The 26,223-nt window shown below is 32.1% G+C and overlaps 2 long non-coding RNA genes across 2 annotated transcripts in view; one reads left to right on the top strand and one right to left on the bottom strand.

The window, feature by feature from the left end:
* LOC149799271 (uncharacterized) overlaps positions 1-26,223 on the bottom strand; it is a 277,158-nt gene that overhangs the window by 225,283 nt on the left and 25,652 nt on the right. The gene's annotated exons all lie outside the window — the stretch shown is intronic.
* On the top strand, positions 14,431-16,758 carry LOC149799272 (uncharacterized). Its single transcript, XR_016421131.1, has 2 exons — positions 14,431-15,742; positions 16,119-16,758. It is a non-coding gene; the product is annotated as an uncharacterized LOC149799272 (long non-coding RNA).

Raw genomic sequence — 26,223 nt, 5'->3', positions numbered from 1 at the left:
TTACATGCGGATGTATATGGTTCCGTTCCTATTTGATTGTGAACCATGTTGTTTTTGTAGGCTATGTTATATTTTCATTTTTGCTTTAAAGCTTGTTTATACTGTCTTTCATTTGATCGGACCAGAGTCTTCTTCAAGTTTAAGAATACATTATCCTCTCCGGTTACGCATGTTCTAACGTTTAATTTCTTCAATGCCTTAGAAACTTTTCGTTCTTTCAACAAAGGCACGTTGGCTGGTTTTTTACTTGGATTATTAGACAAGAAATGAATGGACGATAAGCAGAACTGTAACTGTCTGTGCGATCTCTTTACAGCAAGTATTTTCACTGCTGTGGATGTATAAAGAAATGATGTGAAATAATTATTGCACATGGATACAAACTTTTTTCCTTGCCTGCGAAAGCACACTTTAATTGCCACTACTAGTGTGTGTTTACATGCAGATTCTAAAACTGGTGAAGTAAAAAATTAAGCACAACTTATATTAAGTTTCCTAAATGTTTGAGAATTATAATAAAAATAAAGATTTCGTCTGCTTAATTTCATGGAAGACGTATCTATGTGTCCTGACTTCAACGACGAAATAACAAACGATAATGAAACCCGGAAAATATTAGTGGAAAAGTGATTAATATTTTAAATATGAATCATCAGGAAGCACTAATATTGGTACGCCTCTTTAAAGTTATAGTTCAAATTTAGAAATATGTCATACATGTACTCAGTACATTAAAACAACTGGTCCTCACAAGAATAAGAAGCTAGCAATAATATGGATCCATCTAGAGATCAGGAACCCTTTGCTGCAGAAAATTAAACAAGAAAATTAGTACCGTTAAACGTTGATTGTTTAAACTAGTATCTATATGTGTTGGCAAATGCTTCAGGGCACAAAAGTGAATGTTTGGTGTCTTAGTTAAACGTGTGGGTAATCATCGATAATAACATAAGAACATAAAGTGCCTCGCAAATTTTGGCTGAAATGCATTACAATCACATTGATGTATTTCTTTTAAATATCTTAAACAACAATCAAAATATGTTATTTTCAACTACAAAGATCTTTTTAAATGTTGTATGCAATAACTATAATAGCAGCTGGGAGTAATCTGTGATTCGCAAATTGTTTCACAAAAGCACGTTGCTTCTGAGTTGCTAGATTACACAGATATTAACAGAACGTTCTAGCATATTCCATATGTTTATTAAAGCATTTTAGTTCCATACAGAATGCTAAGTAGTTTAATTGGACATGTTGGAAAATTTGTGAAGTAAAACAAGAGTTTAAAACTTTCTTGCTTTTAATGTCATTCTTCGCAAGTTCCACTATTAGCTCGTTTGAGAAAACAAGACAAGCATTTCTTCTCCTTTATTCTTTTTTTCTTTTACTTCGTTGTTCATTTAATTTTGGGTTTGCTGATGTGGTCATTCTGTGGTTCAATATACGTAAGTTTACTATATAAATACATTGATATAGTGTGAACCTGTTTCGTCATTAGCCCAAGGACAAAGTTAATTATATTTACAATCATTACTATAGAGATAACGTTTCCCTGCACGTATTCGTTGTAAACAGTGATTTCCTAGGAACGGTTTCCTGTAGATTGAGATTCATTTTAGTGATACACAAAACTGTTGAATGAAAGAAATAAGCCAGCCAAATAAAACGTGTCACAATCATGTCCAAAGTCGCTAATTGTTCCATGACAGTTTAAATATTACACAAAAAAAAAGATCGATACGACTTGTGAAAGCTACAGTTTTGATTTTAATTAAATATAACTCATTCTTCTTTTGCTAAATTCCGAATAGGCAGGATCATCATATGTGTAATCTTTTGAAGACATGTTCGAATTGATAATGTGACAAAAACATAATAATTAAAAGTCGTCGATACAACGTACAGCTACCATCGGTTTTAACCTGAAATACCTTGTTGATACAAAACCTTTAAATGTATATATAAATTATAACGCGGCATAAATATATGTTTCCATAAGGACAAAATAATCCTTTATATTCCAATACAAGACAATAACAAAAACTGGGGACAATAAATAAAACACTCAAACATATTTTATTGAATACAAAATGTATAAGTAAAATAAATACGTCAATCATTCCATGACAATTGCAGAAGAAGCCATACAATTTGATATAGCCTTTTTCTTTGTTTACACTTTTTGTTACCGATATGAGCTATAGTGTTCTTTTAAACTTCTATGCAAATTCGGAAAATCCACTAACTTAAATTGCATATGGAATAACGACAAATGAGAATAGACCTAAAACTGACGATGCGGTCTAGTGTACTAGTAAATATCATAGCAGACAAAGAAAATGCTATCAATCTTAATTGATCTGAAAAGGAAAACAAATTTCTTTGATAACTATATTTTGACTGTCCTTAAATTAAATCTTGCATTCACACAGCCGTAGATCAATGAGACATTTTCTCCACAAGCATGAATATGCATATGAGAATTGCAAAATCTGAATACGACATCTATATGTACGGAATATTTAGATAGATAATATGTCGTGAAGTCAACAGCATAAAGAAGGCAACTCGGGGATGGTGTACAATCGGAATGCATCGGTCCTGAAGAAAGGATATTGGTTGAAATTTTATTTCACCTACACAAAGTCAAGGATGTTGCAGCATTAAGTTCCAAAAGGCACAATTACGATATATCTGCAGTAACGTACAGACACATGCATACATATATACATAATTAACTTACTTTATATATATATATACCTTACCTTATATATATATATATATATATATATATATATATATATATATATATATATATATATATATATATATATATATATATATATATATATATATATATATATATATATATACTATGAAGAAGAAGAATAAAGGAACTTGAACTATATACATCACCTTGCCAGAAATGTCAAATATATATATATATATATATATATATATATATATATATATATATATATATATATATATATATATATATATATATATATATATATATATATCCAACCTTTTGTTCTTTACGTACGAAGCTTTATTTCGCATTAAGTGTTGGAAGAAAGAATATAACTCTCAGTTTGTTTGACCATGGGTCATACAGTGATAAACATTAGTAAATAAAATAAATAATAATAAATAAACCAAGACGAATAATGAACTACGTATAGAAAACAATATGGATAGCGTAGTACATCATAGCAAAACCTTTAGATTACAAATATTGAAAAATTCTCCAGCTCTTTGTATATTACTACTTGTGCACGTTCTAATCTCTGGATCTAAGTAGACTTTAATTTTTATTTATTTTTCCAAGATTTACTTTTAATTGGAACGGTGACTTCATTTCGTTGAGTCATCTGCAATGATCCTTTCGCCTATAATATTATGTAATAGTAACTTATACTTTCAGTTAAAATCCGGATGGAGTACAAATCCCATGAAGATGTGAAAAGGAACAAATGAGTGGCAGTGGTCAACATAATTTCTGATTTAAAGCCCCAATGTCGCCGTTTTCATAACTTTCACCATTCTTCCAATCTAATTAAGGTTTGGATGGAAAGAAATAATTCGTTAAAAAGCTATCTGACATTAAAATTTTTGTTATAATCAAGATGTTAGGTTAAACGACGTTCAAATATTCGGTTTAGAATTTATAGATGTCACCCCTTAATTCAATCACCGAAGTCGTTTTTAGTTCCTTTCTTTATCAGAAGTGCTCCCAATGTAGTGATGTGGTGCATACGACATTTTTTGTTGGTGAGTAATTTAATAACAACAACATTCGCTCGTGGCGGGCAGATTTATTCGAGAGTGAATGAAGAGAGGCGTACCCACATTTTAAAGTGGACCTGAGAAGAAAAAGCCTGCATTAGTTAAAAACTATTCGGGTGAATAGTGGTGATTAGCTGGGCGGTAGAATACTTTACAGCGCGAACGTAATCTTAAGACAAAGAGCTGTTGTGGATTTCTATAGTAATTAGTAAGGATTCGACACGGACTTGTAAAAATGTAATAAACGTCAGTTATGACACTAAAGAGAATGCTAGATCGAGTACTGGATAGAATCAAGTGCAAAATGAGAAAGCGTATTACACGAGGATCACCTACCGTACAAATTTAGCGTGGTGTTGGCGTCTTATGTTTTCGATGGAGACGTCATCAAACCTTGTGCTCCAGGTTTCGACTGCAGTCGGTTCACCCACTAAAGTCGCCAATTAATATCAGGTTAATTAGTACGCATGTGAAATGCATGGGTAGGTTTCTCAATCGGAGGGATAAATTACATGGCTCATCTGGCTTTATTGGAATGCAACTGTGTTTAGGTTCAATCTCTTACAAGATTCAGTATTATTCAGATAATTAGGCATAAATGACATTTCGCACGTAACGGCAGCATTGGGGCTTTAATAGTTTCTCAGCATAAATACAATAACATTATAGTTATTGCTTATTGTTATTTTCTTACTATAATTTTGTTCCCTGTATGAAGGTAGGGGGCATATTATCTGTATTCAATGTAGAATATTTGTTTTGGTGCATTCCATGACATTTACATTCGGGGCATTGTATTCTTCTTATTGCCTTTTAGAAAACTATTTGACTTTCTATAATCAGCATGTATCTAATTGTTATTAAAATCGTTTGCATAACAGATCCATCTTTGCTACATCAAAATCTGTTTACAATTATGGAATTAAATCGTTATATGATATATACTTCGTTTCGTATATCATTCGACCAATCCATTGATCATTAATCTCTCTTTTATTTCTTTATCCTCCATTTGCCTATCTTTATTATGACATATATAATTGTCCCCCTGATGAACATGTAGAAATAAAAACACACGGTGTAATATATGTTAATGACTATGTTGTGAAATGATAACGGAAGCATGAATGACTCCTGTACGTGTCTGTCTCTTTAATTCAAACACCATAGCTGTTTGTACAAATTATTCGTCAGATAAAAAGATATTCATCCAGGCGGGGGATCATATTTTTCAAATTGCTTTGAACTGTTGTGATTTAAAAATATATCATACTTTGGAGTTGCATAATTATTGCGGTCTAACTTGAGGAAGATTAGCAATGTGTGTTTATGGATTTAGCTCTTTCCTCCTTATGTTTCTCCTTATGATCAAAATAATGTAGTTCCGCTTTACTCTAGCATGACTTTCACCGATTGTGCCTTTCTTTTTTGGTGTTTTCCTTGAAACTAATTTGTTATTAGGAAATGATTCAGGCTTTCTATTGATGTAAGATTGTTTAGGAAGTCGATCGAAAGGTACTCACTAGTGTGGTTGTCAAAGATATTGTCATTAAAATTGACAGTAGTAGTCATTAGGACTGCACTGACAATAATTAACCTCGTCAAAGATCTGGCTTGGGTACGATTATATGTTGTTATCGATGCTTGATTTGATCCATTCAGGTTGCGAGCAAGAGAATGAAACAGAAATGAATGTCCTTAACTCGTGATATATTTAATCTGAGGACTGCTCTTTTTGCGATTTCTATATAAACACGATCACGTTGCATGGTTTTGTAGGTACAATATAAGTACCATTATGGACATAACCAGTTTATTTGGATATGAATACAAATCAGGCTCAGAAAAAGCTGGTGTCCCCATCCCTTATTTACGAGGAATCACTCATATTCACTTCATTTTTCACACACGATGAAGATACCAATATTAATGTTGCTGTAATCCAAAACATGAAGTAATAATTTAGCTGGATGATAAAATCTTCCAACACATCCTGACCTCAGGGAAACACGATCTGAGGCTCGCTCACCACTGAACAAATGTTTTTTCGAACATTTTATTATTTGTGAATTCGAATATAACACCCCATATACAATTCTCAAGTGTTGACTACTTCTTGCATAAATATCTGTAACGAGTTTTACTCTTTAAAGACAAATAAATATTGACATAAATAGAAAACAGAAAGATATTCAGTAGATACCAGGGACACGATAGCAGGAGGCAAATTGTTAGTAGTAGTAGTAGTAGTAGTAGTAGTAGTAGTTGTTGTAGTTTTTAAATTTGGTGGGATGGGAAAGATGTTCCTTTCTTTTCATTTCCTGTGGAAATTTTTTGAGAATGTTCGAACATTGTTGTATTCGTTGTTAGTTAAAAAAAATGTTCTATAATAAAGATAAGAAACGTTTCCTGTAAAGTAATTTTATCGGTATGTTTCGGATAGGTACAGAATACGAAATTATGTACAGCAAGTTTTCACTGTACGCAACGGATGTGGTTGTCAGAGTACATGTATGGCTGTTTGCAAATGATCCCAGAATTAAGAAAATATTTAGAGAATATTATTCAAACAAACCATATGATCTGAAAGATAAATAAAAATTAAGTTTAGCTAAACGAACGGACTACAATAGAAATTGATTTACATGTTCATTGGAAAGGTATCGTATCTGAACGTTCTTAAATGACCTAGCAAAGTGTAATTAACTAATATTAATATGCGGCATATGTGCAATAAAAATCAAATAATAATTTGCTCCGATAAATTCTATAAGCAAATAGAATACAGCAAATACGACTGAGAAAAATTCGTGCCTTGTAAACAGACGTATAATAATCACGACAATAAAAGGTTTATATTTAGTGCATTGTTTTTTTTTTTTTTGTTATTATTTGGGTTACACAACATTAACTGTAAACGTAGATTCGTGTCAGTTATAATCATGTCTGAAAACCTGACATAAATTCATAAGTTTCATTTTAGCATAAGTTTAATAGCATATAGTACGTTAATAAAGCAAGAACTAAAGCAAGAAATATACTGTGATGAACATATCTGGATATCATATTAATAAATAATAGGCCATATATCATGTCAAATATCATGTCAAATCAAAATACTTACCAGCAACTGTTAAAAATACTTGTATGCGTGTAATATAATCATACCAGTTTGTATTGTTATTCAAATATTTGAAGGATAATATGCTTCAGTGGAATAAATGACACATTTGAGACAACGTAGTTTCAATGTATATTCGTTTATCCAGTATAGTTCCACGTTAATATCTAGCACACATATATTGTTGATTCTTTTTATGTTCAAGCTCATTTCCAGAACAAATTCCCTTTATGGCACTAGATGGAAATATGACGTGAGGGGGTTAAATAATGGATATCTCCCTGTATCAAAATTTATTTCTAAAAGACGATTGCAATATTTATCAAAGGCATAAAATATGGTATGCAACATTTTCGCATGTTCTAAAACGTGCATACAAATTATCATTCTGTTTAAACATTGGTAAAATAAATTAAAGTGTTCTATATTTATTCTGCTCTCTCTCTCTCTCTCTCTCTCTCTCTCTCTCTCCAAACATCTGACGACGTCTGTTCAAGGATTTTGCTCCCAGTGCTTGACGCAGATTTTATAAGCTTTCAACATAAATATTATTTAATATTTTATAAACTAACGTTTCCATTTGATTTTTTAAAATATATTCACTAAGAATAATCATAATATTTTCAATGTGCCAAGAGTCATTAATCTTTGTCTACTTGTGAAACCGGAACTGTGATTGTATCGGCAGAATAAATATTTCTATTAAAGCTGTTTTTTATCTTTCTTTAGCTCACAATTGATTAGTAGAAAATTAACAAATAATTCTTGAATTTACCATTTACATACTGGAGTTTGTTAGCATATTTTCCTTACATGATATATTCATAATGTGATGAAACCTTCACTGTATGTGTCATCTGCAATGTTTCATCTCTTTTAGTTTGAAGTTATATAAACATATGATGTTACATACCAAAGCATGACTTCGAATATTCAAACAATGGCTTATGACAATTTGAAATTTAAATAAAACTCACGTTGGTGAGGACTATGACCAGTTTGTGATGTTCATCACTAAAAATACAATATTCTTTAAAGGCACACAAGTTTTTAAAGTCATGCATACTTCACAATCAAAGAAGGATTTACAAATAATCATCATATCATAATCATGATAATAAGCAGCAGATTAGATTAATTATCTTGAGAATCATGGTGATGCTAAGGTGGTATTAATGGTAATAGTAACTCTAGCTGTGATGAATCCTCTACTTCACATCTATATGATTCACTTACTTTTTAAGTCATTCTCTTTATGTTAACTAAATATGCAACAGCCAATTCCAAAATGAATTTGTGTAATATATAACATAATAAAAATCAAACGACCTGTATTCCACGGAGGCGATACATTTTTGAGTCTTTCATAAATGTAATCCAGAATTAATTAAGCGACAGATATCATGACCAGAAGTCTAAGAAAATATACGATTCAATCAACGCGATTCAAGGAATAAGTTTCAAAGGATTACTTAACGTTGCTTTAAAACAACTAAGTTTCATTTTAAGACACGTGTTTTACCGTACTTGTTGATTGTCTAGTTAACATTGATAATGTTTAATGATAAGTAGTAGTAATGGTAATAGTAGTAGTAATATTAGTAGTAATTGCAATAGTAGTAGTAATAGGAGTAATAGTATTAGCAGTACTTGTAATAATATTGTTATTAATATTGGCGTTGATAACATTGATTCATTTTCACCGACCTAACCACGCCTTTGAAATAAAGATTGTTTCTCAAAAAAAAAAGCATTTAAACTAATTTTATGACTATGTTTCCTAATTCCAGATAGCGATTCTTCCCCATTCATCCATTTCACGGTTTGTCAGTGAAATAATGAATCGTAAGGTACTGATTTCCCCTAACCAACACTATGTGTCAATCTTGATTATAAGTCATACATGTCTTGACGTGTTAGTACTGAGATGAAAAAGGATCTCTCCAATAATGTCTCATTACACGGGGAATGTTTTTCAAAAATATGTGTTATGAATAGAGGTTATAAACATCATAAATTAAATCATCGAATATAGAATGCTTTTATGATGCTTCCTATGCATAAAGCTACAAGCAATGATAAAGTGCACTGTAGGAAGTCAATGAATAATTTGAATAATTAAGGAAAAAAATTTAAAGAGCAAACAAGAGCAAATGAACACCATCGTCTCAACCTTGTCCTGCATCAAAGCACTATAACCGCATATTCTTCAAAGCTTGGTTAAATAGTTTCAACGCCAATCCAAATTCCGAGTGACAGGAAGACGATTTAAATTGTCGAGTGTCCGACTTTTTTATAACTTGATGGAAAATTCCAAATATACAATGTGACCCTTGATCACATTGGACAGATTTGGAAAGGCTAGAAATATAACAAACTTTATCAAAGTTTTACTATGGTTTTAGTTTTAATATCAATCAGAGAAATATTATCTGGAAATCTTGTGGACACACTTTATGGTCAACAAGTATTGGTTGTCTCACTTGGTCTTACGAATGTGACATACACAGTCTATCATTATTCTGCTAAATGGTACGTCAAATACAGGAGTAGGTTACACATGATCCTTACCGACCATCTGTTTCGGTTTTACTACCATTTGACAAACCTCTATGTCAACAACTAAAACTAAATTCTTCTACCGATCTCTTATATATGATTGGATATTTGTGTTTTTGTGAGGGCATAATAGCATGTCTATAAATACTCCTATTTTCCTACCTGCGTGTGTTTGTATAGCATGTTTGTGTGAGGCATAGTAGTGCACCTATAAACACTCCTATACTTGCCTAATTGCATGTTTTTATTGAGTCTTTTGGTGTATGTAAATATAGTATGTGTGCATCGATATTATACCCTTTTTGTCTGAATTAAGGTGGGGTGTTTGGAAGGTAATCAAGAATACTTTTTTTAAATTTCCCTTCGCCTATATGTTTTCCAGCATGGAAATAGCATATAACAAGCCCAAGTTAACATAGGAGATCCAGTGTGGCTCTGAAATATCATTCCTCGGGTTAGATATATGGGCCAGTTTAACACTGGGTTTCCCTTTTGCCTCCCATTCCCATGTTAAACCAAATGGACAACGTTAGCCTAGGATTTTACCTACCTACAATTGAGCAAATTGAGGTCAACTCAAAAAATATTACTTTGTAACCCCAACTGAGGTCAGCAGCTTCTGACAAATTCAGAAATTTGCCCAATAATTATTCCTAAGGACAAGTTTAACATAGGACTTCCCGTTTGGCTCTGTAGCATCATCGCTATGTAAGGCTCATAGTATGCATACACACTACTGAGCAGCACGTTTATTTAGATCCCAATATACATTCTTTTGAGATATGATTCCTTATGCATAACAGCCAGTTTTATATATATGACGTTGTCAATTCACTACTTTCCATGTGATACCAGTATTCATGGATGTATTGCCTTACAATAACTGCAAATAATGAGGCTAAACAAACAAGAACCAATATGAGTTCTCGTAATTTACTATAATAAAGAAATGAATCTACAACACTGCGTTCCATTATAAATCATATATATTTTTAACATTATTTTTTCTTTTCTATCAGAGCACTGCAACAAGACTAATTATCCGTCCTTCAGTGCCCTTCTTGTTTATCTCCAAGCATCGTCTACGTTATAATCGGGTACCATAAACGTCTCGACAGGGACTATAAACTTATATACTTTCTCGCTCAATGACAAACCACATGTATAATCAATGCATATCCAAAAGGCAAATTTATTTAAAGTTTGTGCTATTGGCTGTGGAAAGCTGTGATATAGATTGCTTCAGAGCGGTTTGTATTTTTGTCATTATTTATTGATATTCATTTGGGTTTCTCAGGGGATAATCCAACTACTAATATCATAGAACGATTACAAGACGTCTGTAAGGCAAGAGCACAATTGAAAACATTTGGCCATTCCGGGAATAAAGAGGTAAATTTCATAAATATGCTATGAGCATTATTATATTTAAACTAAAATATTACTTTTGCACAATTGCCAAAACCTTCTTGAAACCTGTGGGTCAAACATCAATAACTGTAAACGTTTTTCTTGTTTTTCAAACTACGATTTGCTCCAAAGGCTTTCATTCTTTTATGTTTTCATGCGGGCACGTGAAAGCCACTTTCTCCCTTTGCTCATGAATGTTATACAAACATTCTTAGCAAAATACACATCTTTTTCCATTTAAATGTTGTGAAAACGTATTTAGTGCCTCATACGGAGATCTGATCGTACGCCACCTGCTCTAGGGTAGCTTGTCTTTTACTCATGTGGGCGATATTATCAGACTTTAAGGGATTGGTATCATGTCTGTTCTGCCCTCTGTTCTTTTCTAAAATAGTGACCCTTATTCTTAAAACATATTTCTCAAATAAATTAGTTCGTTCTTTGCGGCCTTTATATTAGATCAGTAAATGTATGTCTATGTAGATTTTTTCCTTGCTGACATTCGATTCTTGGGATAATTGTATATTGTTACTGTTTTCCGTGGATAAAAGTTGCAATATAACAAACGAGTACCTGCCTGGGTTGCATCATACCAATCTCAACGGTAATCGGTAAATTGGAAGGTATACAATAAAAATGTTTGCGCAAAAATCAGTCGTACATGGTTAAGATTATTACTTTTTAAAATGTCTCTTAAAAATATCCTAGCACTCGATAACTTTACCTTAACCAATTTTGTTTTCAAAAACTCCTCACTCATCAAGATGTGATTGCCACAGTTTTTATGGTAAACGCCTAGCTCGCTATGTCTAAATTTTAGACAACAGTTTCGGAAAAAACTCCCAAATTAAAAGATTGTAAAAGAATTAAAAAGTTTAGTGCTTACTAGGTTATAGTAAATAAGACCAAATCATAAGTCTCACAAATGTCATCTATTATTTATTAAGCGAACGAAATTATGATCTCCACTCAAATATTTAAACATAAATATCCTACATAGAGATAGAGATACAATGTTTTGTATTCGTTTTCATGAATTTTAAATCAAATAAATTAAACTTACCTGAGCTATATTGAAAATAAAGGCCTCACAAAACACCCTATTAAATCATAATTTAAATAAATAAATTCACTTAAATGTTAACACAAAGGAGTTCTGGCCATATACAGATATTTAGTCAAATTAAAATACTTAGGAATTATGTGAAAGTATTAATACAGTTAAACGAAATTCAAATGGGCATGAACACATTTAAACCTGGCTGAAACAGAGACACTAATTCTAATTGATTGTAAAAATGAAAGACATTTTAAAAACATTAAATAAAATGGATCAAACATTTATACGTATATTTAATATTTATGGTTTTGTAAAACAAATAAATATTATTGTATTTAGTGTAACATTTTGTTTGTGCTATATATGAAAAAGGTGTTTTAGAGACAAATAAATGGTCTATTGGATTGATAATCTGGTCACACAACATTACACACAATAGTTGTTTCTATTTAGATTGAAATATGCCCCATCAAGATTTAATGAATTAATGTTAAGTAGCTTAATAACTTAGTCAAAGTAATTTAAATTCAAAAATCATGTTTATAAACTATTAATTTATACTTGATATTTTGTGTTAGGAATAATACTACTCTTTCTTACAATTATAATTTCATCAGATGAAAAATAAATTATTTATGATCTGGAAAAAACAATATTTAAAAATAAAGTATCAAGGAATAAAACAACTATTAATATGTGTTCTTAAAAAAATAATATGTTACTTTTGGCAAATCAGAGACTGATTTAAGTAATGAATTATTTACATCCTTATTTGATATAGTAGACAGTTTCAATTTTGTTATCATTAACCATTTATTAACATTTCACAGAAAACATGTTCAACATGGCATTGGCAGCAGTCATAATTGATGTGTCAATTGCTAACGCGTTAGCATTCACATGAAGTGTTTTTCCGTTATTTGATAGAACTGGTACAAGTGATTTAAGAGGAAGACAACATAATTCAGTTCACTGCAAACAGGGTACAATCACTAGAGTGTCTGAAAGAATGATTAAGATAATAAGATCTGGTTACTCAATATTTAAAATAATTTTAAAGAGACTCTTTCTTCGTTATTCCTTAATTCGTCCCGATGATGTTCTAGGTATTCATAGACAACGTAAACTGAACGAAGTTTGCTAGTCTTTTGATAAACAGCAGACTTATGGTCGAGTATTTGCTAAAGTTGAAATGGGAGGGAGTTAATCGTCATTGTATTTCAAACTAATTTGGTACTGAGACCTTTCGCATTTTCAAAAGAACCAGAGATACAATCACGGTATCTATCGCGTCCTACGTGACTCTATCAAATGACAGATGGAGAGATAAAGAGAGATATATCGAGCATAAACATATTTACAAAATATAACTTCATTAAATAAAATTAACTGCTTCTGACAATCTAACACCTTTGCAGATCAAACATAATCTGAGGTATAAATAAGTAACCATTGTAGAGTAATTGATACACCAATTTTATCTTCTGTCTAACAAGACTACAATATATGACATTTATTTTATGAAAAACATGTGAACCTATTAGAGGCCAGTATTTATTTATTCTCCTCGTGAGCGAAATTCCATTACATGAGCACTACACTTTGTGGCAGACAATATATGTTTCTTATCAGGTTCGCTTCCAGAACAGGCGATTTATTGTGATCACAACTGCATATTATTGATCTACAAACGTACGCAATACAGTGTGAAATTAGGAGCACGAAGTGTGTATATATATATATATATATATATATATATATATATATATATATATATATATATATATATATACACACACACTGTGCTGAATTTGGAAAACTCCCAAATCGTTGTGTATAAAATCTTGCGATACACAAATGTATCCACTCAACATTCAAGACACCACAGGTAAAACATATAATAATTAAAAATATAAGCGAAAATGTAGGAACAGTTGAACGATCCAGCCATGCAACATATGAGGGTTGCTAGCGAAACAAGCAATGTAGCAAATAAAGAGGTACATTTCAGTAAAGATTGTAAATATGTTAAGAGAATATTAGCATTCGTGAATGCTATATACTACCTGCTGTCTTGAAAGAAGATGGATATATTTTTAAAAAGATGGTAGAAGCATTTTACTGGAGATGAAAATATTTACAATGTCAGAATTTGGTGCCGGAGTAGAAATTTATTTCTACACTAATCGATCTCAACAGAATTTCATGTACAATGTTATAACAAGGGGCACGACAGGTCACGACGTAGTGTACAAGCATGCAATCATGTGTTGATGTTCGAGAGTTTTTATTTAAGTTGTCATAAAAGAGTTTCGTTTACTGTAATTTAGGTACAAAGTTTCGGCCAATTTTAGACGAATGTGTTGTAATCATATTCTGACAAGAAATGACCTTTTAATAACGATTTTCTTGCAATATGGTAGAGATATGCCATTCAGTGCACGTGGCTTTGAATTAGCCATTCGTACACGAATATAGTGCAGTACAATTCTCATCTTTCAGAATTGCAGAAGCATACCACAGTTAAGAAAGGGACATATGACTAGGAAACACTTATAATTGATAAATGGCAAAAGCCGAAGAAATAGACTCAAGGATCCAAAAGGGATATGAGTTACTTTTCTTATCTTTTGGACATATCGCGTCCAAAAGGAATTTGTCAATGATCGATAGAGAGATGAAGAGCACAAAAACATTTATGAATATAATTTAATCAGAGTTGGCTGATTGCATTTGATGATATAACGCTATCAAATATTGTAATCAGAAGGGAGAATAGGTTACCAGTTTAAAATAATACATGCCCCTATTCGATATTCTGAATAGCAAAGACACTATTACTGACCTTTGTATCCAAAACATGGGAACGTTGTAGAGGCGGGAGTTTGAAAATATGTTATAAAAAGGTGTCTTTTGCGTTTTTTCTCTTCTCGTAAAGAGCAATGTTCCATTATAAGAGAACTAAACCTTTTTATATTTAAGCTTTAGATATATACAGGATGTGTACCAGAACAAGAGATTTATTTTAGTCGGGTAAGCATATGATTGGTCTACGTGTACGGTGTGAAACTCGGGGTACGGAGTGGGAAAAGAATTTGTCTTTCAAGAAAAGAATATTTTGGATGGATTTTTTTTATTTAAAACATACAATTATAACAAAATCAACTATTATTCATGATAGCGACGACAAATATAAAATAATCCTAAATGATGTCGAAACGTTAAATAGTTTCAGTTGGAAGCATGCCATATTTCGTATTATCTGGTGTTCTTTATTTATATTTAGATGAAGTTGAGTTTGGACACGTTTTACATTGTCTGGTATAAAATCTTACGTTACACAAGCTGTTTCACACCGCTGTGAAGACATAGTAAAACACACAATAAAAATTGAGAAATGGGCGTTCGAGAGGAATTGAACAATCCTGCCATGAAGGGTTGGTATGATGCTGGCAAAAAAAGCAGTGAAGCAAACAAAGAAGAGCATTTCAGTCAAGATTGCAAATATCTTAAGGGAGAGACTATGTTTATCATTGATAAAAGCAATGTACGACTTGTTGTCATGTTACGACAATGTGTTTGTAACAAAAAAAAAGATAGAAGAAATTTACTGGAGAAGAAAAAATGGACTTCTGAAGAATTTGGTGACGGAGTAGAAATTCATTTCTGCACTGAGGCGGGGGAGCAAAATTGCAGCTACAAAGTTGTACGAAAATGGGACGAGACATCTCAGGCCAACGTGTATGAGCATGTAAAGATTTGCTACTGTTCACAGGTGTTTTAGTCTTCGACGAACAATAGTAAGTATATTCTAAACTTTTAACGTGAATTTTTTAGTTATTTTTTTTTAAGGAATGAGGCAAAATTCACTTTCCTCATTGCTGCTGTAGAAAACATTTTACAAATATTTTGTAGGAACACAAACGCAAGGAAGCAAACATTGGGAATTACGTATCGAAATACAGCCATGCAACGGGCAACAAATCTGCTCTTTGATGACTAATTTGTAACCTATGCGTGCATGTTGTAATCTCTTTGATCAAACTAGAATTGTATTTTTATTTATTTTCTACCTATAGATGTATAAATTAGAATGTTACCTGTATTTCTTTAAGTAGTAAGCAGGGATACATTTCACCATAATCTTATGTTATATTTAATATATAATGCTTTCAGGTGAATCCAGCTTGAAGTATCAGTATGAAGAAGGAATGATAGTAATGAGGGCTATTCCATTTAAACATACCCCTGGGGGAAGGCACATTCAAAAATGGGTGACCACCCATAGAAGTGATATTTTTCTACCCCTACCAGTCATAGCAGTGAATTTTGGACACCCATGCCCAAGCATAGAAGCAAATTTTGGGCATTCATTACCGTGCATATAAATTACTTTAATAGAAGTGAATTATATGTTGATTAATATTTATTATTTGTAACTTGAATAGAAGTATTAAACTTAATAGTCAGAAATAAAATATAATGGATCTAATCAATATTTATAATTAAAGATAATATGATAAATAAATAAAAATTTGTGAATAGTAATAATAAAATGATTTTTGATCAATCGGGTATTTATGGTTTTCAAGTTTAAGGACGAAACATTGCCTTGACAGTTTATTTTGGATTAAAAACATGATATTTACATAGTTTAAGATCAATATGATTAACAGCTCCTAAATAATAGTACCCAGAAATTATATATGAAATTTGATAGCAGGGCCATACATGTAAGTTTTAAAAATTATTTTCAAGTTAGACAAGGTAATATGTATTTTATATGAAGGAATTAAAGAAATTTTAAAAACCACAAGATGCCTGAATTACTTTTATTTTCTGTAAACATGGAAAATGTTCCCCAACAGACTGCGAACATGCAGCTTTAATTGTCTTATATAAAGATGACACATGTCTCATATCACACCTTTTACACACAGTATCATTGGATACTCAGCCAACCCATTTGAAGTTTTTACATGTTTATATGTTCAAACATTACAAAACAAAATCATTACCATACACTATATATATATATATATATATATATATATATATATATATATATATATACGGTTGTTGTCTTTCCCAGGCTTTATTGTTGTATCTTGCCTTAATTAGTCAAATATTACACCTGTAAAATTTCTGCAATTTTCAACCACACAAAACTCATTGGATCAGCAGATGCATGTAGTTGAGAAACCAAAAACAATTCCGCAAAACAGTTTTCCCATCACGAAGAGTAATATTTGGAAATATGGTAGTTTTTTACAAGTCGACATATTTGTAGAACCATAAAAACCATTATTTTCACAGTGATTTGTGAATAATTTGTCCAATTTTCAATAATTTATCATTTCATATCTAAACTTTGCTGTCTTCAAATCAGTGAGAATGCAGATATATCATTGTTTTAGAGGAAATACTTCAAAACTCGTGACTTTTCTATGAATGTTTACATTAACTGGCCGGAATTGGTCTTTTATCTTACAACTAACAGCAGATTTAAGTAACAGTGCATTATTTATGGAGAGTACCAAACTGTATTTGGCCAGCCAATGGCAAACCCACAGTGAGTAATAAAATAAGAACAACATGCTGGGAACCAGTCCATTTCCGGCTTACATAGAAAAGTGTGAGCTTTTCAAATAAATTCACAAGAAGCATTCAAACACATGTACCGTCCACCATTTTTAATATTGCTCTTTGGTCACTTTTTGAAAATTCTTGACCTCATGTTATTTCATGCTGAAAGTTGCATTTTCTTTACATACGGTTATATATAAATGTGTCGTGAACATTCAGCTTCAAGAATAAATTCACTTTTTCTATGTTCCATGTACTTCTGAAGACTTTCTGTGCCTTTTTATCACACGCCCCCTAACATTTTTGCATGAAATAGCATAATCATGAGTCATACCAAGTTGAAATTGTATGTTACTCTGAAAACCAATAATGCATATTCATTATAGTGTTCTTGGATGGTGCAACATTAAATTTTGGATGTCCTAAATCTGCATATTTTCATAATAATTCTGACCCTTGTTTTGAGCAATATTACATAGTTCGTGAAGTAAAGACAACTGTGATGACAGAGATAGAGAAGAAACTGGCATTAAGTTGGTTCTCAAGAAACATTTATGATTATGCATTTGTTTAAATGGAGAAATACTACAGATTGATTCTCTATTCATTGGCTTATGATGACAATATTCATATTGATATTCACGAAATAATGTCATGAAAATTTTAAATGACGTTGTTTTCATTCTTCAAAATTCTGAAAAATATTTGAACTTGTACCTCTTTTCCGTCCTTACTAAACATGAACATTTTAATTGTAACACCAGTGTTTCTAGATAAAAGTCCTACCTAGAACAGATGACCTGACATTGATAATATCTCAGTGATCACAATCACATACATATTATCAATACGTCTAGCATCACTCAGTCAGTGAGTGATACTCCCGTCGAGTTTCTAACCTCGAAAATATATTACACAAAAAAAGTTGTACAAATGTTTTGTAATAAGTTTGGTATAATGAATGACACTACGTCTATATAATCCGATTCCTTGGTATAAACGTCTGCCTTTTTAATCGTTTTCGTCGTGTGTTTTTTAACCCAAATTATGTCGTATTGTTGTCATTGTTTACATTTTGTACGTACCCCTGTGCCGGGAAGAGTTACCATTCTTGCTGGCATGGGTGACCTTTGAAAAAGTCGTAATTCGTGGGTTTTCCGCAAATATTCGCACACATTTTAACATTATTCTCGTAAAAAGAACTACAAAGTATTTAAAAAGTAGGCGTAGGTGAGCGTATATGGTCGTTTATTTAGTTTTCCAGTGTTTTGAAAAATTCGTTTTTCGTTTTTTCTCCCGCTTTATACGTTGTAGAAACGGCCCAATGTCATATACGCTAAATATAGACATTTGACCTTTCAACCATGAATACATTCGGATGTAATAATGTCGGCTTTTTATATCTTAAAGTGGAGAAAGTACTGGGTGTAATGAGGTTGACATTATGAGAAAACGTTAATCTTGATCGTCAGTGCCCTCTAGCTACGTCCCCTGTTGCTAATAGCTATTGAAGAATCAACGCTGATATTTTAAGCTAAACTGCGCGTAGCGTAATAACTTTGGTAGCAATGTTTCGCTCAAGCATTCGACTTCGTTCTCCTACTAAAACTTTTACGTAGTATTTATAAATTTACGGAATGCCAGACCATTTTCCCACGCTATCGCTCGACATGACCATGATCGCGCCCATTTAATATGCTAGTGCAACGAAAAAAATGGAATACTGTCCCCGTTATAGTCAACTGAAAATCAGTTTATACCTAGGTTCAGTACCTCATTTTCAGTCAACCATTGAGAAGACAGCATTCCATTCTGTGCGTTACACTTGCATATTAAGTAGGTGCGATCATGGCCATGTCGAACTATAGCGTGGGGAAATTGGCCTGGCATTCCATAAATGTATAACAGTACGTCAAAGTTTTAGTATGCATACTAAGTCGAATGCCTGTCAGAGCAAAACATAGGTACCAAAATTATTATGTTACGTGCAGTTTAGCTTAAAAGGTCACGTGAAGTCGCGTGAGAAAGTGCGCAATCCGGTTTATTTCAAGGTCGTATTTTTTTTTGGGAAGCACGTACTTGTCATACAAATAGTTCTAACCAATCAAAATGGAAGCTAAGAGAAGGGGACATTTTCCAAGTTTGCGGAGTTTCAAATGTACGATTTTCAAACTTAGTTCTGAGGCTGAAGAATGTCTGAACCTTGCATCTGTCTATCGTCAAATTCTCACTTCTAAAAGTCAGCCATATCCCCACATCTTCGACGGACCACATGTTGCATTGTATTTCTGTCGCCATTTTATGTCATGTTCTAAATATTCGGCTGCAACATCATTACCATATATGGCTACATCCGAAGACTTCCGGATATCCACGTTCCCATTGTTTCCGTTACAATTCATCGGGAAATTGCCGATTTAGTTATTATTACGATGAGTAATCCGCAATGACGTTATTTTTGTTAACGGGGGGGGGGGGGAACAGAAGAGAAAACAAACACAACTGTGGCATTATAGAAACATATTATTAAAATAAAATAGGCACCACCGATAGAAGCATTGTTTCTTTTGATATGACATGGCACAGAAGTGATTATTGTTTATTGATGACCATGCATGGAAGTTTTTTATTTTGGCGTCCGTGGGGTAGTGGCATGTTTAAATGGAATAGCCCTGACTATATTCCTAACTCTTATTTGATAAAATTGAAATGTCTTCGTGTCTAAAAGCAAATAAGAGTAAATTTTTGTTTAGTCTAAACAACTGAATATTAAGGGAGTATTGCATGAAAATTATTCGTTTCGATTTATTCCACGACATCTCAATTCTAGGCATTTTACCGTTTTGCCCTTTACAAAACGCTTTGCTTTTGTAATCAGCACGTGAAGAAAATTATCTTAATTGTTATTAAGTTCTATTTCAATATTCATAACAACTTTTATGTTCTAAAACGAGAAGTAAAAACACAATATACAATCTAAGAATTTATATGTTGTGAATGCTAGGGGACATTTCTAATTGCATTGAACAGTAATTGTGCTGGATGTTTACAACGTAACAAACATTTACTCTATTCTGACTAGGTGGAATGAACAATTAGATAGCTATAACCAGAAGGGTAGCTTCGGTCTTATGGAAAGGACGGTATACGGACTGTACTTCGCTAAGAAGACTATTTGAATCCAGATTATATACAAGTCTGGTAAAAACAACTTTTTCTAATATTTGTACATGAATGGGAGGTCAGAAACAGGGCGGTAGCTCTTTAAATCGTTATGGTCAAGCGTTGGTGTCTTAAAAAGATGCTTTAAAATGACAGTTTTGAAACACGATGAAAATTACTTTAAAGAGAGAAGTGTTGATAACATTGGTTAGTGAAGTCAAAACTGAATCTAAGCACTCCTAGCAGCGGCGATTTCGGAATCAGATCGTATGCAGATAACTGTGAACCTCTCTTCGTCAGAGCTGTGTGTACCAAATCCATAAATGATATAAAGGAATAAATACGAACATTGCGGTGTCCGTAAGAAAATACTGAACATTTAATATGTTACAAGCAAACAGATGTTACGATCGTACTAGATATAAAGCATATTTGTTTTAAGCACAAATGCCAGTGTGGGAAAACTATTTATCTCAATTTTGTTTTGGCTGTTTGATATCATAAATGATTTAAAATATATTTCTAACCATTTTCACTTTAACAATAGATTTCATAAAAGTCAAACTTTTATAAAACCTCGGTAGAAAAGGACAAAACAATTTAATAATGATAATAATAATAATAATAATAGTCGCAACACGTAGATGATTATGAGTAGTTAGAAATCCATTCCCCTCGATAGAAATATTCGATGAGCAGCTTTTCAAAAGGTCTGAGAATCCAAAGAGATAAATGTTTAATATCAACAGTGCCGGCATCAACAGACGACTGCAGTCACTAAGTTTCACTATTCAAGACGCTCTTCAATTGCCCGAGTTTGATGGAAAGCAAGATCAGTTGGCATACTATATATTAACCCAAGTTCACTTGGACCACTGAAGCTCGTCTATATTACACACAATATTAAGACGATTAATACGTTGTGGACATATGTGAAGCCGAGAAAAAAGGAGAAACGGTGATTATACCCTAAACTAAAGGTCAGGTGCTCACTAATTTTGCCCAAAACAGTGGACTAATTGTTTTGATGAAATAAACTTTCGATAATTTGTACAAAAGTCCCTTAAAACATTTAATGCGTCTACTTAAAATGTGGTGAGAACAGTGCTTGTTTTAAGCTGAATAGTGTTTTCATTATGTGTGAGTCACGTTTTAATGTATCACGATAAAAACAGAGACGAAGGTTTAGGTACAAAGTGACATGTTGGCAAATAAAAGCATGATTTTCCCTTATCATCTCAGCATTGCTCATCCTAGGTGTGGACCAAAAAATTTCAATAGCTCGGAATGTTTGCTGAAAGATGTACCACTCAAAACGTGTCAAACGTCAAAATATTTTGTCTATGGTAAGAATACTTCGTGAATTTTGTTCCTTGTTTTAGAAGTTGCTGAAAAGATAATCAAAAAGACAGTAAACGTCATTTCCAATTCTACGTTGGTCTTATGTTACACACTTTCTAACAGTAAATGAAACTTTTACTAACGGCCAGCCGTCATAAGAAAGCAATACATTTATGATTCGAAACTGGATGAAATGAACAATACTTTCTTATCTTTGAAGAAAATCGCAGTACTCCATGAAGATAAAGAAATGCGCTTGAAAAGATTGTAATTTTGTCTTTAGAAGGTACAGTCATACTATCGTACCACTATATTTATAATGCACCTCATTTGTGGTTTACCACTTCGATTACATTTGCTAAGATTTCATCTTGATTAAGACACCTATCAAACATTCAAACATTTCTACTTCTCAAAGTATGCTATCCCATTTTAAACCCATTTACTAGTATTGCAAACGTTTTCATGAAAATATATGCTAGTATCGTCTGTTGTCTCCTTAAAGTTATAAATTTATTGGCAAGTCAAGAATTTTGGGATGTAATAGATACATTTCATGTTTGTGTAACCAAACTTAATATATGTATCAAAACACTACCAGATATATAAAAAATGTATACCCTCTAGTGTTGCGACTTCAAACTATCACTTGTTAGAATAGCTATGATGTATTATATTTATGCCAAATAGTAATAGTAGCCTTAAGGTAACTGACCTATAGTTTCATTCCATGCAAATACAAAATAATCAAAATATTTTTTAAGTAACCCAGGAGAATCTGAAATGTGAAAGCTATTATCTGCATACAGTATTACAATTATATTAATACAGATTTAAATTTAATCATCACTAGATATTGCAATTCCAAAATTACATTCAAGAACCATTATATCTCAAGGCCATTCTAGTGAGAAGGTTAGGCAATATTATGTCACCCTGCTCCATTCTAACTTGCATGGAATACCATCACATATATTTAAAGATTTCTACCGGAAACCAATCAGGCTTTGAGTAATTTTTGGTAACTTGCTCCAATATGCTGCAGCGTATTTAACGAATACATAATACAAGAAAAACTAAAACAATTCACCCCGTCAGTTGTGTTGCGACTTTATGTTTAAAATAATGCAAACTAAAGAAAGTGAAAACAACAATGTTAAGTAAATTCAACAAGGAATTTATTTCTCTACCATACAAAGTCGACATTTAAGAGACGCTTACAGCATTGTCACTTAAATCCCAAGTAATCATAATGTCATATCAAATATAAAAAAATTTAAATGTTCTGAATAATCCCAATAGTTTTGAATTTCCTGTTGTATCACAAGGATGCAATCTAGTGTGCCTTTGAATAATTTGACAAAGATCCAAAATAATGTCATCAACGCAAAACATGAACGAGCACATTGTAATTCCAAAGAATACTTTAAATAAATAATTTTTCTCAAATTATATCTGACTTCAACAATACAAGTGGACACTTAGAGACTGACATAAAACAGGAACGAACTGTGTATTTACCAAATTCCTATTGATTCGAATTTTCACTTGACCCATTATAATAGAATGTGGAGCGTCATAATGCAAAAACCAAGTCTAGCACTAAACAGGACTAGCTTGGATTCTTTTTACGTAAACATCTAAATTATAAATTACAATCATAGACAAACGTTTGCAGTCTCATTTTGCAACTTACACTACTTTACTTAGGTTATCGCTGATCATGAATTTTTTGGCCGATAAAAATTTCAAATAATGCGACCGAACAATTGTATTTCTCTCAGAAAAAAAATAGGGGCCTGCACAAATACGATATGCATAGTGTTTAAATCTAAAATGAGTATTTAGTTTCACTTGGCAACGGTTAACAGTTGAAATAGTTTAATTAGTAGTCTAATCATTGTCAATACGGTTGTAAAAGTCTACAAAACACGTCAAAAAAGTTGTGTTATTGGCTGTTAAAATGTTTGATATTGGTCGTTCGAGAGTTTGTTTTTATTTTTGATGTTATTCATGGATACTGATTCTGGAGCAATTCGTGGTTAATCTGAATTAAATAGATGAGAGAGCTAAAGGAAAGAAAGAAAACTTTCTTATGCATTGTTCATAGTTATTTCTGAAATAAATAAAGAATTATTTCAGTTTCAAAACTTGCACTTCACGTCAGCCAAATCAAATTCAGCGTAACATTTAGCATTCCTCTAAAACGTTCCCTAAAATTTCAAACTTTTATCGAATCTGTAGTTTTTACATTAATTATGGTAAAACCTCTTCCTTGTTTTACAAACTCGGATTTACTCTAAAGGCATCCACTCAATTTATATTTCAATCTTGGCATGCGAGCAATTAAAAGGCCTGTTCTCCCTCTTTACACGTGTGAAATCAACTACCAATTGAGGATATTCATGGTATTACATACAAAAGTGTTGAGGACACACCTCCTAGCGACGTCGTCATCTGTTGGAAATAAGCTCAAATCTTGTTTCTGCGAAAACATTTCCTACCAGTGTAAAAACATGTTTTGTAGAAATGTTCCTGTTTACACACTTGGAGCTTCTGTAGTGACTTTGAAGTCTATCCGTCATCATAATAATCACTTATCCATGGTCTTTTCAGCAGCATACAGACATACTAATTAATAGATCATGATCAATATATATATATATATATATATATATATATATATATATATATATATATATATATATATATATATATATATATATATATATATATATATATATATATATATATATATATATATATATATATATATATACATACATATGTTTTGTGTGTGTGTAAGTGTGTGAGTGTCTGTGTGTGTGTGTGAACATTCAAGGGATATATAAACTAAAGAGACAATTCAATTTTCTTTTCAGAGATAGCCTGGCCACACTGCAGATATAAATGTTAAATGAGCAAATACAAGCAATGAAACTATTGAAATGATAATAGATAAAAATATTTTGAACTCTGATGGGAACAAAATGATTCCAATATTTGTTCTAAAAGGTCACTCAATATGTTCTATACTTTGACGTTGGAGTTGTTATTTTAGATACGTATCACTTAAACATTGTTTTTCCTTTTTGTCTATTTCAGCAACATATTGACATCGACAAATAAAGAAATTTATCCCATATATATTGTAAGCCACTTTCCAATATAACAAACATTAACAGCCTTCTGTTTCTGACTGGAAATCTATGTTTCAGCGCTCTGACGTTTGTTAACATTATTCTATTTGCTATGGCATAGATATCAATAGTGGTTCAGAATTAAAGATTTATTTCATAACCGATATGTCCTAATTGCAGAGGAATTAAAAGACTGTGGTGTCAAATGCTAATATATATATATTCATACACACATATGCACACACACACACACACACACACACACACACACGCACACACACATATATATATATATATATATATATATATATATATATATATATATATATATATATATATATATATGTGTGTGTGTGTGTGTGTGTGTGTGTGTGTGAGTGTGTGTTTGTGTGTGTGTGTGTGTGTGAGTGTGTGTGTGTGTGAGTCAACAAATTATTCATTCTGTCCACAAGACATATATGTTGAGGAGCGTTTTCTTACATGTAAAGGTTTTCGTACGAAATCAGTGGTGATTAGTGATGTAGTTGTGTATGAATTCCAACGAGTCTAAAGTTGTTTAACCTAAATTGTCAGATATATTAAACAGGAATCTTTCGTAATAACAGTAACATGCCATAATTTTTTAAGGTAAACACGTATATAAGTCATGCAATGTCAATGCCAAGGCCATAAAAACAAGTTGAATAATAGACAAAAAAAATGTTTGTATCAATGGAATTTAGACCATACACTGAGTCATAAACTATGTCTTATACCAAACAAAATATTTCGGGGAGACCCAGTCCAAACAACGTGTCCAAATCATCGCTCTGTTGTAAACTTTATGAAATAATTTCAAAGGTAATTCAATGATTCTTGCAACTGTACGTGTGCGACTATGGTGATTGTTCTGGTTTGTTTAGATCTCGGGTACATTTGAATGATTTTCAAACGCAAATAAATAAACCCTGGTCTCCTAGGAGCTCGGAACAAACAATTGAACCCATATCTTTGAATGGTTTGTCAGATTTGTGATTGATAGTTGTGAGAAACAATGAAATGTAGGCCTTGTA

The sequence above is a fragment of the Sinohyriopsis cumingii genome, chromosome 5 (genome assembly GCF_028554795.1).
Source record: "Sinohyriopsis cumingii isolate HCF-2022 chromosome 5, ASM2855479v2, whole genome shotgun sequence".
Taxonomy (NCBI): Eukaryota; Metazoa; Mollusca; class Bivalvia; order Unionida; family Unionidae; genus Sinohyriopsis; species Sinohyriopsis cumingii.
This window is presented reverse-complemented; position numbering and strand designations above follow the sequence as displayed.